At 38.5% G+C, this 14993-nt stretch overlaps 1 long non-coding RNA gene across 1 annotated transcript in view; it reads left to right on the top strand.

Moving 5' to 3' along the window:
- The window catches only part of LOC112911447 (uncharacterized), a 171550-nt gene that overhangs the window by 436 nt on the left and 156121 nt on the right, over nt 1–14993 (top strand). The gene's annotated exons all lie outside the window — the stretch shown is intronic.

Here is a 14993-nt window from a genome sequence, read left to right as displayed (position 1 = left end):
TATCAGGACATAGTAGGGGGGGGGGGGTGGGCAGCAGGCAAAGCAAACGCCACTATTAATTGAATGAGGGAAAGGGAAACTATTGGAGCGCCTACTACTAGCAGAGTGTAAGGCACTCAGTATTTTCAGTGAGTTTGCATTTAATCCTTACGATACTGTAAGACTTTACCCACTTTTTTAAAAAAGAATTATTTACTCATGAGAGACAGAGAGGCAGAGGGAGAAGCAGGCTCCATGCACCGGGAGCCCGACGTGGGACTCCATCCGGGGTCTCCAGGATCACGCCCTGGGCCAAAGGCAGGCGCTAAACCGCTGAGCCACCCGGGCTCAGCTTTATGCATTTTGTAGATAAAATCTTTGAGCATAAAAATTACATCAGATGACTTGTCAGCCAGGTAAGTTTAAAGTCTAGGACCATTTTTAAATAATTGGCTTATAGGTTAACTGGAAGGAGGTTATGGATAGCAAACCCTGCGTTTCAATTTTGCTGTTAGGATTGTTCAACCCGAAGTTGCAAATGGTATTTAATATTTTGGAAGACAGACTTCCGATGGAAAACAGACCCAAGTTAGCTACAATGATGGTTCAAGACCAAGAACGTGAAATTAATCATGACTCAATCTATTTGGCTGCGCATCAGTTAAAGAAAAGTAACCATTTCAAAACTATGTTTGAGAAACCTGAAAATGGCAACTCCTATTTAAAAAAAAACCTAAAAACTAATGATAGTGCTTGAGTTCTTTGTTCAATGTGGGCTGCCAAAGAAAATAATGGCTCGTTAGGTGTTTTGATAGGTAATACATATTAGAATTGGTGAATACATGCAAAGCACTTTGCACAGTGACCAGCCCCAAAGGCTAAATTATCAGCTGAGACTGAATTGGATCTTAACTAGGGAAAGTCCCTGTGCTGAAGGGGAGACACTGCCCCATAATTCCATGTGTCAGACATTTACTATGCTTTCCAGGAATCTCCTCTTACCCTAATGATAACCTGGTAGTTAGGGGGTATTATTCCCATTCTACAGATGAGAAAATGGAGCATTGCTCTAGGTTATTTAACTAATGCCTTGTGGAGCTGGGTTCCAAACCTGGGCATTCAGACTCTGGGAGTGGGTCCTTAAGGTTCTAAGATTCCAGTCATTTTGAATGTTCAGATTTTTGTATAATATATGTTATCCAAATATAGGACTTCTATCTCCTTTGTATACATGCCTACTCATGCTACTAATTGCACATAATAATAACCTGTTAATGTTATAATTTTAGCAAGTGGGGCCATAGTAGACTAAAAGACTTAGCTTCCAAATATTATTAAAAATAAGTTTTTCTTTGGTAATACTTGATATTTTCACATTTTTTTTCACATTTCAGAGTGGGGGATCCCTTGCCCTTCTTCTCTATTCAGAAATATTCTTTATTATTTTTTAAAATATTATTTATTTATTTATTCAGAGAGAAAGAGGCACAGAGACACAGGCAGAGGGAGAAGCAGGCGCCATGCAGGGAGCCCGACGTGGGACTCGATCCCGGGTCTCCAGGATCACACCCCGGGCTGCAGGTGGCGGTAAACCACTGAGCCACCGGGGCTGCCCCAGAAATATTCTTATATGCATTTACAAACCCGTGGCCTTTTTAGGAGGACTGCTTCCACTGGATATATTGCCAATTTGTTCTTGCCTTGTTTGTCAGAGTTTCAGAAAGATCTTGTTTTTAATTTTTAACTTCCTAATGAAATGAGGCTTTTGGGAACCCTGAGGCTCTCCTTATTTTGTTGAATCCTTCCTCCTGTAGATCTTCCCTGTTGACTCCTATATCCAGGCACTGTTATAGGCATGGGATGTATAGTATTAAACACAAGGCACCAAGCCTGCCCTTGGACCACTCAAATTCTCTTCCTGCCTTCACCATTTTAGACTTCTGCTGTTCTCAGACCACAATTAGTGATGTGAAAAACCTTGCTCTTGGTTATTTTTTTCTACTAGTGGATACACATGTGTGGTGTAATCTTAACCTGTTAGACATCTTGGTCTCTTCTCATTTAAACTCTTTAAATTAAATTTGGTCTCATTTGGAAAATCTCATCTTTGGAAGCTTTGGTTTATCCATTTTCTCCTTCTACTGGGCTACTTCTAGCTTCCCAAATAACTACTTGAATCCAATCTGCTTTGGAGGCAATGGAAGCTAAGATACTAGGTATGAAAAGAGTGAATTATCAGGGGCGAGATATTCTAGACTGAAGGAGATTATAGATTCAGCCTAAGTGGAATTAAAATCAGCATCATGATGCTGTTTATTTCCTTTGAACTTTAGGTCTTCTTGTTGTCAAACTTTCCTGAGTAGTGCCCTCTCTGTAATCTGTAGTTTTATGGAAGTCCTTGCTGATCGTAGAGGGGAAAACACCATGAAATACCACTCTGAGACTTCATGTTCTAAATATTAGAGGAATGGCATTCCACAGCCACCTCAACAGACATGAGTCACTGGTATAACAAAATGTCTTATGCTGATAAAATTCAAATTTCTAAATCTAATAACATAAGATAGTAGAAACTTTAATATTTTACAGTATAATAAAATGAATATATTTCTAATTCTCCTTTTCAATCCCTTATGCAAACCTTCTATGTGACTTGAGTCTGATTTGAGAGTAGCCCTTTACAGATGACACCTGTAAGAAAAGGCAGGAGCAGCAGCAAATCAAATTTTTATTAACGTAGTAGAAATAAAGGATAATGTATTTTGAAATAATTGGTGTTGCATTTTTTCCTTTGGATTTCTCCCCATGTAATCCTTCAGCTTTAAGATCCAACAGTGGGACTGTAGTGGGCAAAAGGTGCTCAGCTCTGCTGGGAAGCTGAGAGGCACATGTTGGAATTGTCCCATTAGTGGGGAGGAAGCTGGCCCTTGTTGATGGAGTGTGGCCCCAGGAGTGTGAACTATGGCCTGCCCTCCATACTCCCTTGGCTTCCAGGAATGAGGGAAGTTACTAGTATATATGTGAACATCTCATAGATGACCCCCTAGTAGTAGATAAGAGCATATGGACAGGGCATCAGTTAGTCAAATCAGTTATTCAGTAATGAATACTGATTAGTAACTTAGTATAGGTGGGTAGTGGAATAGCTTGCCAGGGTTGCCATAACCAAATACTATGGACTGGGTGAATGAAATTATTTTCTCATAGCTTTAGAGGCTGGAAGTCAAGATCAAGGCATTGACGGGATTGGTTTCTTCCGAGGCTTTTCCCTTTGGCTTGCAGATGGCCACTTTCTCCCTGTGTCCTTAAGTGACTTTTCATTTGTACAGAATTCCTGATGTTTCTCCTTTGTGCTGATTTCCTCTTATAAAAACAGATTGGATCAAGGCTTACCCTAAAGGCCTCCTCTTTCCTTAACTCTTTAAAGGCCCTATCTCCAAATATCCCATTCTGTGGTACTTGGGTTTAGGACTTCAACATATGAAATTTGGGAGAACACTGTTCAGTACATTAACAGGTGCTATTAGATGCATAAGGGAAACCAAAGATGTATCCAAATTATAAAGTAGCTTGTGAAATGTAGGTCACTATAGAATATTGGTCACGTTTCTGTGTAATGGGCTATCTTCTTGATGTTTTTGCCCTGAAGGAACAGTTGGAGATTAGGTATAAATTTACATAACTGAATGGCAGCCTTTCCAGCTCTTTTCATCTAATTGGGGAGGGGGTGCCATCTTAACTGAAGTATAGTTGATACACAATGTTACATTAGTTCCATGTGTCATCTGATTTTTTGGAACTTGTATGCCTGGGCAGAAAATGGGAAGCTGTTTTCCCACCACCTAAGAAACCATATGAAACAGGTAATGACACTTGTTGGAAGGTCTGCAAAGAATTATCCAGTTCTCATTCTGATTATCCTACAAGTAAAATCTAAAGTCTCAAAAACTGGTCAAACACCAAAACTGCATTTTATTTAATGCCTCATTCTAAATTATGTAAGGCTATCAAAGGACAATAAGCTATTTGAAGAACGCCTCTAACATGAAAACCAACCAAAACAAACAGGAGAAAATTGGAGGTAGAAGCAGTGCAGAGAACATTTTTTTTTTTTTAATCTGAAAGACAAACTTGTGATCTTAATTAAAAAAAAAATAGAGAAAAACGCTGAAATAGCAAAAAAAAAAGGGGGGGGGACATAATGGGATAGAAATGAGACCTCTAGGTACCAGAGCATCTGATATCTAATAGTCCATAAAGAGAACAAAAACTAGAGGAGAGAAAGTTATCAAAGAAATGATAGAAAACTTCCCAAGAGTGAAGGGCCCTCAGAGTGCCTGCTACAGTGAATAAAGAGGTCTATGAAGATCTATTATTCAGTAATAACACCCTGAAGATTAAAACTTACAGAAAATTATAGTGAATTGGGGGGAAAAACATGGCATTGAACCCTAGAAGGTAGAAAGTGCTAGGGAGAGACCTTGTAATTCTGATGAAAAATGCTTTTTAACCTGAGATTCTAATCACAATCAAGTGGACCCTCAAATGTCCAAATGAAAACTTTTGAATGTGCAAGAACTCAAAATCTTAACCTATGTTGAACCCCTTCTCCGGAAGTTCCTGAAAGATGTACACCACCAGAATGTATGGCACCAAGTGAAGATGAGCTGGGGGTCAGGAAAGAGGTCCTCCAACATAAAGTAAGAATGTGGTGGGGAAATCTCTGCAACCAATTCAAACTCCAGGAGAATGTTCTCTAGGGAAGAATGGAACAGATAGTTTACCTGATGTATTTGTGTAGGAAGTATTACTGAGAAGAATTTTCCTGAGCTGTTTGAATACAAGCAATTGTTACCTCCAAAAGAGCAACAAACATCGTCATGGTAAATTGGTTAAAAAAAAAAAGCTCCTCAAACCCCCTATATTTAGAGTCCTAGTAGTATAAAGAATATTTGCTAAATATGGCAATAAGAGTCAAACAGTAAAGCATTAGGAACTGGAGGTGATATAAGAAAATGAAATCTTCATCCTCATGATAGGAATGTCTAAAATTGATAAATTAACAAATAAAGTCCACGTGTTTAATAATACAAAAATAAGTTAGCTAAAACATACTTAAGTGGTGGTAATACAACCAAGGAGCTGCTATTTTGTAAGGTTTTTATATTTTTGACCTATGTACTATATTAAGAATAAAACTAAAAATCTAGAAAATCAACAAAATAACAGATTATGCATTTAAAAAGTTTAATAATCCATTTCATGTATTTATATACCCTTATAGCTATATATATATATCTTAAGAATACATAGCTATATGTGAAGATATGCTAACATTTATTATGTTCATATGTGCCAACACCATACTTAATATGTCTGTCAGTCATTGCACTAAGTATTTTACATATAGTTTCTTAATTTTTGCAATAACACTTGAAGAGATCTTATGACCCCATTTTAAAGATGGAGAGTCTGAGGCCAAGAATGTCTTCTCCAAAGTCACATTGCTAAAACAGAGTACAGTGGTTCTCACTATTAGGAAGCATCTGAATGACTTAAAAAACTTATTAAATCAAACACAGCTGGGTCTTATCAGTTTTTCTGATGCACTAATCTGGGATGGGGCCAAAAAAATTCCAGGTGGATGCTGATGCTACTGGTCCAGGGACCAAATCTGAGCTTAATTTGAGTTGAAAGTGGAACCAGGGAGTACAATTGTGGGCACCTCTGATTCCAATCACACAGTAGTGCTTATCTGAAACCACACATAATAGGGAATATTGACTGTGTGGATGCAAAGACTTAGGAAAAATTTTGTTCCCAGAGTCCTCAAGTGAGCAGAAAGTGGGCTCTTAGGCCAAATATGCCAAATTACATAGAGCCTCTGAACATGATAAAAATGATCATTCCTACATAGGGGTTAAGTATTCCAGTAAACACTGTTAAAGCAGTTCATGCTTACTGGAGCCAATCTTGCTTATGCCATTACAGTTGCCAATGACTGGTTTAGAAAAAGGCTTGTGATGCAATTCTAGCCAATAGGATCTGAGAGGGATTCTCCAGGTGGACTTCTGGGAAACCCCTTCTGACTCTTAAAAAGACCTACTTAAGAAGAGATGTCACCATTGTAGACCTGAGATCTATATTCATGGCAACAATTTGGTGCCCAGGAGAGAGCTATTCTGAGGGCCAAGCTGATGTCTTAAACAGTAGTGTGGAAAGATAAACTCCTGGTGCTATTTTAGAGCTGCTGAACTAAGCAAATCTGGAACTCAACATCTGGATTTCTTGGTATATGAGAGAATAAATTTTCTTGCTCACGATAGCCAATTTAGGTACTTATATCTGTAGGCCTCCTAAATGCTAAAAGCACATAAAGATACACGTGAAAGATCTGGAAACTAAGTGAATGCCAGACAGGAGTAATTTGGAGAAAAATCAGGAGGGAGAATAAAGTTTAGCAAGGGGAATGGACTGAGCAGCATAAAGTGTAATACCCTCCTTCCCATTTTATCCCCACCATGGATGTAGCTTCCCCTGGAATATCTGTGTGCTCTGAAAAAGGATCTATAATAATGTAATATACTTCAATATAATAGCCTAGTAAAATAATACAGTATTGTAATGAAACACTTTTAATATTCTAATACATAAGGATATATCCTACTATATAGAAGGCTCAAATAGGTCTGCCATATAAAGTGTTAACTGATCTAGAGCTACTTGCTATGTGGGCAGCTTACCATGGGTATGCAATAGCATATTCTGTTAATTACCGTGTAACAAACCAACCCCAAATTTAATGACTTAAAATAACCAAGTATGTGACCTGTACTCTGTGGGTCAGCACTTGAGGCTGGCCCCAACTGGATGGCTGCATCCTGTGTCTGTGGGAAGAGCTGCAGGCCACTTAGGATTCCTTGCCTCTCAATTCCTTGAGAGTTGGCTTTCTGTCACCTAGGCTGAAAGCGGTGACTGGTTCATGTGGTCCGGCACTCTAGGGCAAGCTAGCTGGGCTTTTTCTCTTGGGGCTGTGGAGGTCTAAGAGGCCAAAGTAGGTAAGGCACATGTCACCTCTGCTACATGCTGTTTGCCAAAGCAAGTTGCAAGTCCAACCCAGATTCAAGGGACAGGGAAATAGATTCTACTTTTTAATGAAAAGGGAAGGGAAGGGAAGGGAAGGGAAGGGAAGGGAAGGGAAGGGAAGGGAAGGGAAGGGAAGGGAAGGGAAGGGTGAAAAGAGGTCCTTACTTTTCTTACAAGCAATCTGCCACATACATCCAATGGAAAACTGAGCAGAGAGCCATCTGACAAGTCAAGGCAATGAACAGTTGCTGCAGAAGTGTGGGCAAAAGCTAGTTGTATGGGAGGCAAAATAACTACTTGGCTGTGGACCTCAGTCAGCATTGACCTTCTGAGGGGGTAGGTGAAGTACGTGAGCAGCAAAATCTTTGCCTGGTAGCAGAGCATTCCTATGGGATGGCAGGAAGCTAGGGCTGTAGTAAGGCATCTGTTGAAATCAGAAGTGAGAGAACGTGAGTGGACTTGGAGTACCTGTGCAGCACTCTTCCTTTTTTCCCCCCTCCCTAGATGTAACAGGAAGAGACTATACCGAAGGAAGGGTGGTGGTGAGGCTCTGTTGGGATGGCTGGGAGATGTGACACACAGGTACTGAAATTACCACAGGTATACCTGCCACTTGTCTTAGAGACATAGTAACTAGAAAATACGCAGCATGATTCCAATACTAATTTCCAGCTGTCTTCAAATGAATGAATGAGCTCCTTGCAGTCCAGGCCAGTGTCTTGTCCAGGACCTGACTGGATTCTCCTGGCTTGTTATCCTGGTTCCAGCTTGCTGCCCTTTTTGGGAATCTCTGTTCTTCACCCATACTGATTGCATGAAAACAGCAGTTTGTGGGCATCAGGCTATCCCAATTGTACAGATTTCTCAGACTCCTTAGTCTGATGATTCTACAATTCATACTTCAGGTACAAAGTTGATATTTTAGTTTTAGTGATCTCTCTTTTCTGATGATTCATAGATGTGTGTGTGTGTGTGGACTTGGGCTGAAGGTGTTGGATTCTTTTATGATGTATACTCCCTCAGGGGAATGATGCTGTCATGCTCTGGTCTCCCTCTTGTCCGTCTTGTAAGTGCTACAGTTTTGGGAAGTTCTGTGGAGTTCACCTTATTCTTAGGCATCTGAAGAGAAGCTCCCAATTGATAAACCTTGACCACCTCCTTCACTGTGCAAAATCATTGACTCCTTAGTATTTTATCAAGCCTTATTTCCCTTTTCCCTTCTTCCCTAGTAAGTAGCCTACTGATCTAGAGGCCAGTTGGGGGTTACACTTATAATCTAGCCGGAGTAATGAACATACATGAACAAAATAATTACATGCTAAGCCTTGTGTTGAAGGAAAACCTGTAGAGGGAATATCACAAGGGGTTGTCCTTAAAGAAAGCTAATACATGAATAGTGTATGGAAAATTTGAACAGGCGGATGACAGCAGAGAAAGTATCCTGGACAAATACTTGATTTAAAGACTGAGAATAATGTATTTTAAATGTATTAAGAGTGTACACATATTTTTTTTAATTTTTATTTATTATTTATGATAGTCACACAGAGAGAGAGAGAGAGAGGCAGAGACACAGGCAGACGGAGAAGCAGGCTCCATGCACCGGGAGCCCGACATGGGACTCAATCCCGGGTCTCCAGGATCGTGCCCTGGACCAAAGGCAGGCGCCAAACCGCTGTGCCACCCAGCGATCCCAAAGAGTGTACACGTATTAAATACAAAATGTAAATTAAACCACAGATCTGTTTCTAGAGGAAAGGTGAATTGTAACACATAAAGAACAGCTAGCTCCTAAATTATCAGATATGAAGGATTATTAATGGTTTATAAAATTTTCTCACCATATTGAAAGTTTCGGTGTATAGCTTTTCAAATAAATCCTTCATTAAGCATTTGATAAATATTCCTCAGTGTTAAAAATGATTCGGGCTGTCCTATTTTTTAATAGGATGTTTTGAGAGTGATGGCATGTAGGGAGAACTTTGAATCAGCAAAGGCTTTTTTTCCTCCCTTTGCATTTCCAAACCAAATCCTGTTTCAGGAGTTCTAGTAATACTGTTGGAGTGTGGATTGTTAGGTGTGAAAATTATACAGTGGGAGCATATTTGTTAGAGAGTATGTTTAGGTGATGGATAATACAAGATACACAGCTCATTTTTACAAATACTTAAGACAGTGGCAGAACAGAGTCCATTAAGGATGTTAAACTTCCCTTGTGGACTGAGAGAGTATGGAGAATGGCCTGTGTTACCGAGTAAGGCCCATGTGCCAAGATCAGTTTGCTCAGTCTAGCAGAGATGAGTGAGGTGGCTCCATCCTGGCAGGGGGCTCAGTAACTGGGACCGAAATGCCAGTCTTCCAGTTTTCCTTCAGATGGTACCAGGACATTCAGGTGTGTGGATCAATCTGGCAACAAAAGGAGAACCACTTACACTGTGGGGTGTTTGACCCCAGCTCTCTAGTTTGCCTGGAGCTCCCCTCTCATCTTTTCTTTCTAGATCATTTTGTCCTTCTGGTAAATTTGCGGAACAAGAAGGGAAGAAATAAGGGAATAATCCTAAATATCATTTTAAAAAGCCAAAAGTCTCTGTCTTCCTCTTGATCCTTTCCTTAAAACACACACACACACACACACACACACACACACATACACACACACACCTGCTGGGAAGAAAGTTAAGGAACTTTTAATTAGTATTTTGAAATTTAAATCAAAGTCTTCAATATTCAAACTATTACATAAATTATGAAAAAGTTGAGATATAAGGTACAATAGAGTTCTTTGTAGTAAAACTTCCTCTTATGTTCTACTCCTGTTTTTGTAGACTTATACATATTTTAACTTGGTCTCTAATTTTTAATCCCCAGTGTAGAGATCATACTTCTTCATTGAAGAGTATATTTCTCACATCTTGACAAAGCCCTTTTCATCTTGCTATTAATAAATTGGCATTTAGTATTTCTGAATGTGTTGCTTTGAAGCATTTCGCTTAAAAACTGAAAAATACTCATTTTATGTAAGGTTTATATTTGCAGTGAAATATTGCTATAGGAAAAGTTACCTATTTTAAACTTCAGAAAATTTGATTTATACCTTTCATGTTTTCAGTCTTGTTTGCTATTTGATTACTGGGGTTCTTGATTATGAAGTCTTTTTCAACATGGATCGTGAAGCACTAGCCATTATTTTGAGAATGTTACATTTTCTGACTATTACTCAAAGAAATGACTCATATTGGATTGCATTCTAGGATATTAAATTATAAATGGTTTCTAAGGCTTCACACTTCCTCTTTTTCTTATTATCTTTGACATGAGTCCCCTGAAACTGGATAAATGTAGTTTGAGATGGTAATAGAAATTGCAGGCAATCCCTTAATTGCCTACCAAAATCCAACAAGTGCTGAAAACTGACAAATCTCTCATAATTCATTTGGTAGCATTCTGACCTGTCCTGAGATTTTTCATTGGTAGAATCAAACCTGAAATAATCTTTTTATAATCTTCATGTAATTTTTATGTAACCTTTATAATCTTCCACCCTATGAAGCACAAATATGTTTCACTGAAGACATACTAAGATGTTTGCTTATGGGGTGCTGTCCCACATACTGCTGGGGAGTTATCTATATCTAGAATATAAAAATACATATAAAATATACATTTCTGCACCTTCTAAAACCTGACTTCTAAATTCCAAAACCTACCTGATCCCAAGTATCACGCAAGATTTTCAAAAGTAAAAAACCTTTTTTTTTTTTGGCAAATGTAAAATGAGCACATGTCAAAGATTCTATTCAACTCATTAATGAGAAAACCAATAACCTACCTACTAAAGCTGATTCAAAGGAGAATTTGAAAAATAGACTTCTCTAGTCAAGGCGGTCCAGCATTGCTGAAATTTGTATGAATAGATTTAAAAAGTAGCTAGTGGTTTACAAAGGTGAGCACTCTTACTCAACAAATTTACACATCATGCAATTTCAACATATCAGTATTCTGATTAAATGTTAAATAATAAAGTCCTATATAGATGCGTTCTCCTAGATATTTATAGAATCCTTAAACAATGACACTGAAAAGATATCTGCTATCAAGATTTTATTTCCAGATTTTGAATTTTTTTCCACTGCTTTCCCATTCCTACATAATCTCTAAAGTTTATTAGTAATAAGGTCTTGGTCTTATATGTGTTTACAACTCTTGCAGCATGCAGTCTGTTGTAAAGTAATGAAAAAAAATAACTATTTTAGTTTTTTAAAAGAACCTTGGCTTGGACTTTTTTTTTTTTAAAGATTGTATTTATTTATTCACGAGAGACAGAGAGAGAGAGAGAGGCAGAGACACAGGCAGAGGGAGAAGCAGCTCCATGCAGGGAGCCCGACGCGGAACTCGATTCCGTATCTCCAGGATCACGCCGTGGGTTGAAGGCGGCGCTAAACCGCTGAGCCACCTGGGCTGCCCTTGGCCTGGACTTTTAAAAGCCTCTGTTTTGAGTCTTGGAAAGCAAGGTCAAGAATCTCCCTTTATGAGATTTTACTAGCAGTGCTTATAGGTTGGGGTGAAATGTTATCTCCTAGATAGTCCCAAAATTTAAAAAGCTACTGACTCCTGGAAAGTGGCCTTTCTTATCACTGTAACCTAAATAATAGAACAAGCTCCATAGCAGTTTTCCTAGAAGGATTTGATAGCCATTGGCTCCATACATCAAGTATGATTTTTATTGGTAAGCTTGTTATACAATATCAAATAGGAATCCTTTACAGATAGGATAGGCTAGATATATGATCTTAGTGACACCATTTGTTAGTTGTATCCTAAGGACAGAATCCTTGAATAAATGTATATTACCATGTCTTCCTTAAAATGAGAGGCAAATAGCCATATTTTCATTAAAAGTAAGGAGATTCTGTAACAGCATCTGAATTCTGAGGTTAACAAGAGGTTTACCAAATGGTTAATTTTAATCCACAGAAGCATGCTCTACTAATTTGAGAGTTTTTTTTTTAAAGAATTTTCTCCTATACTGATTAAAAAATAAGACACTAAAAATACTAAATACATTAGAATGGCTACAGCGAAATTTCTCACTGGTTCATTTAGTCTGATATAAACTTTTTCATGAGCTTGTCTGCTTTTAGAATAGTTTTGCAAATCCTGATGGTTTTCAGGAATAATGAATTGTCTAAGTGATGTCACCCACCCAAAAGCTCCAAGGCCTGATCTGTGAGTTTTTGCCTTAAATTCTGAAATGGACCTTGCCATGAGTTGCTGAGACCGTCTTTCTGTGTTGAAAATACAAAATCATGCCTGTAGCTTCGTTTTCAGGCAAGAATCAGGGTTGGACTGAACTCTGTTTGATAATGGGGCTAACTGCTATGATTAACTTAAGTAACTGATAACCTAAAAACAAAGGAGTATAAAATTCTTTATTGCAATGAAATCTGTAAATCTTTCCGGTTTCTCCTGAGGGTAGGAATTTATAATGGGTGTTATAACAAATAGTCTAGGGCGTCTCAATGAGCTCTGTAAAACAATAATTTTCAAACCTTATCAGATTGCTGGGTTCCACCCTAAGAATTTCTCATTTGATAGCTCTGAGTGGGGCTCTAGAATCTGCATTTCTAACAAGGTCCCAGGTAATGCTGATGCTGCTGATCTGGGGACCAGCTTTAAGAAACACTGTAGGAGGGTATAATCTTAAACACTTTTATGAATATTTAATCAATACACTTACCCTGTCACCTAACTTAAAATACCGTTCTTACAATTGTGTTGAGCTGAAAAAGAACATACCAAATATGCCCTATCTTTTATAGTCATTCCCCTTTGAATAAGGCAAAAATGTATATATATTTGATTTATCCAGAGGCTAAATGAGAAATCTCAGTTAGCTTTACATAACAAATACATTGAAATTTGTCCTTCTAAACAGATTCTGCCCTCGAAGGCAAAATCAGGAGTTGTGCCAAGAGCTTGCTTTTTTTTTTTTTTTAAAGATTTTATTTATTAATGAGAGACACAGAGAGAGGTAGAGACATAAGTAGAGGGAGAAGCAGGATCCCTGTACGGAGCCTGATGCAGGACTTGATCTCAGGTTCCCGGGATCACAAACTGAGCCAAAGACAGATTTACTCAACCACTAAGCCACCGAGGTGCCCTTTTAAGAGCTTTCTTACCTTCTTAAGAGGGGATCCTTGGTTTCCTGAGATAAAGTACTTGGCCACCTATTGAATATAATAACGGTATTTGAAAATGAGCATAGGAGAGGGTATGTGACTGCAGAGAATTGTGGTGGACATGAGGATGAGCTGTTCAGGTTGCTGTTCAGGGAGAGCATTGTTGTCCATGTGTCAGCATGCAGCCTCAAGCATTCTGTTGCCTAGTCCAAGCACATTCTTTTCAAGGATGGCCCATATCCAGTGATCCCAGGTAGAAAGCCTGGCCACTTTGGCCTAACGTTGGATATTGTGATGAGCCACGTTCCAGAACTCCCTGTGGGGTTGGTTGAAGTGCTGGGGGTCTTGCGTCCCCAATTCCTGCTTGTGTCTGTGGGATTTCTCCTTGTGCCCTCCTCTGCTTCTAACATACTCTCTTCACAGGTATTGATCCCTGCATGCCAACAGTCTCAACGTCTGTCTGTTCATGTGCAACCCCATCTCTGACCTTAGCACTTTCACAAGTGAACAGATGTAGTCTTAAAAAAAAAAAAAAAAAAGACTTGATAAAGTAGTAAAAAGCACAGAAAATTATCCTAGTGAGTAGACTTGTATTTGGACATATTATACAGAGGTAAAGAGGAACCATTTTACTACCTATGAAGATTAAATATGTCAAGATTACTTGCCATTTTAATAGCAAGAAAAGCCAAGTTCTAATTTGCATTAATACAGTATTTGGCAGTAAAGGGTTCTCAAGCTCTTTTACAAGATAACATGAATAACCCCATCAAAACTAAGCAAACTTTGTTGAAATTAACTTTTCAGGGATGCCTGGGTGGCTCAGCCGGGTAAGTGTTTGCCTTTGTCTCAGGTCATGATCCAGGTATCCCGGGATCAAGTCCCAGTTCGGGATCCCTGCTTGGCTGGGAGTCTGCTTTTCCCTCTTCCTCTGCCCCTCCCCCTGCTGTGTGCTTACATGCATGCTCTCTCTCAAAATCATAAATTAACATTTCATTCCTCTTAAGACTCCAATATTATAAATCAAGGTAAAATTCAGTTCCCTAAAAACAACGACAAACTCAAATTTTGTATACAAACTCAATTTGGTATACAGACTCAAATTTTGTTCTCCACTGTGTTTCATATTCTGGAGAACCATACTTATTTTCCTGGAAAAAACAACCCTATCCCATTACCTTGCACACACAGTTATAATTCTCTGATGTTTGTGCTCCTGGTATAATTTCAATTTCCCATAGAACTCTTACAAAATTCCATTTTGTGGAGAGGTAGGTAATTGATAATAACTTATCACAATTTAGCAAACTAGCAAAGCTCAGTCCCAATAGCCACAGATATCCAATTTTATACATTTTTACAGTGGCAAGAATAAGCATGTTTATTAACATTCAAAATTATAATCACTCTGGAACATCTTAAAGAAGCAAATGTTAGGTTTATTAAGTTTGTGCTTGGATTTCAGTGTTCATTTTACCTAGAAATTACCCTGGTATCTGAAGATTATCGAATAAGCCATCTAAAATCAACCTAAGATTTAGTTAATTGAGGGATCTAGAAAATTGTTTAAGCTGATTCTCTACAGAACATAAGCTTTTAAAAAACTTTTTGCTCACCCTTCCCATGTTTTATGTATATATCCCACTTTACATCCTTTTATTTTGTTCCCTTGACTGATTTTTATAGACATAATTCATTTTCCTGCTTCTGTGCTTTAACATCTGTACTGGTTTTTATAAGTGATTGGTC

This window comes from Vulpes vulpes, chromosome 13 (assembly GCF_048418805.1).
Source record: "Vulpes vulpes isolate BD-2025 chromosome 13, VulVul3, whole genome shotgun sequence".
NCBI classification, from domain to species: domain Eukaryota; kingdom Metazoa; phylum Chordata; class Mammalia; order Carnivora; family Canidae; genus Vulpes; species Vulpes vulpes.
The sequence above is the reverse complement of the archived record's forward strand: the minus strand, read 5'-3'. Positions and strand labels throughout refer to the sequence as shown.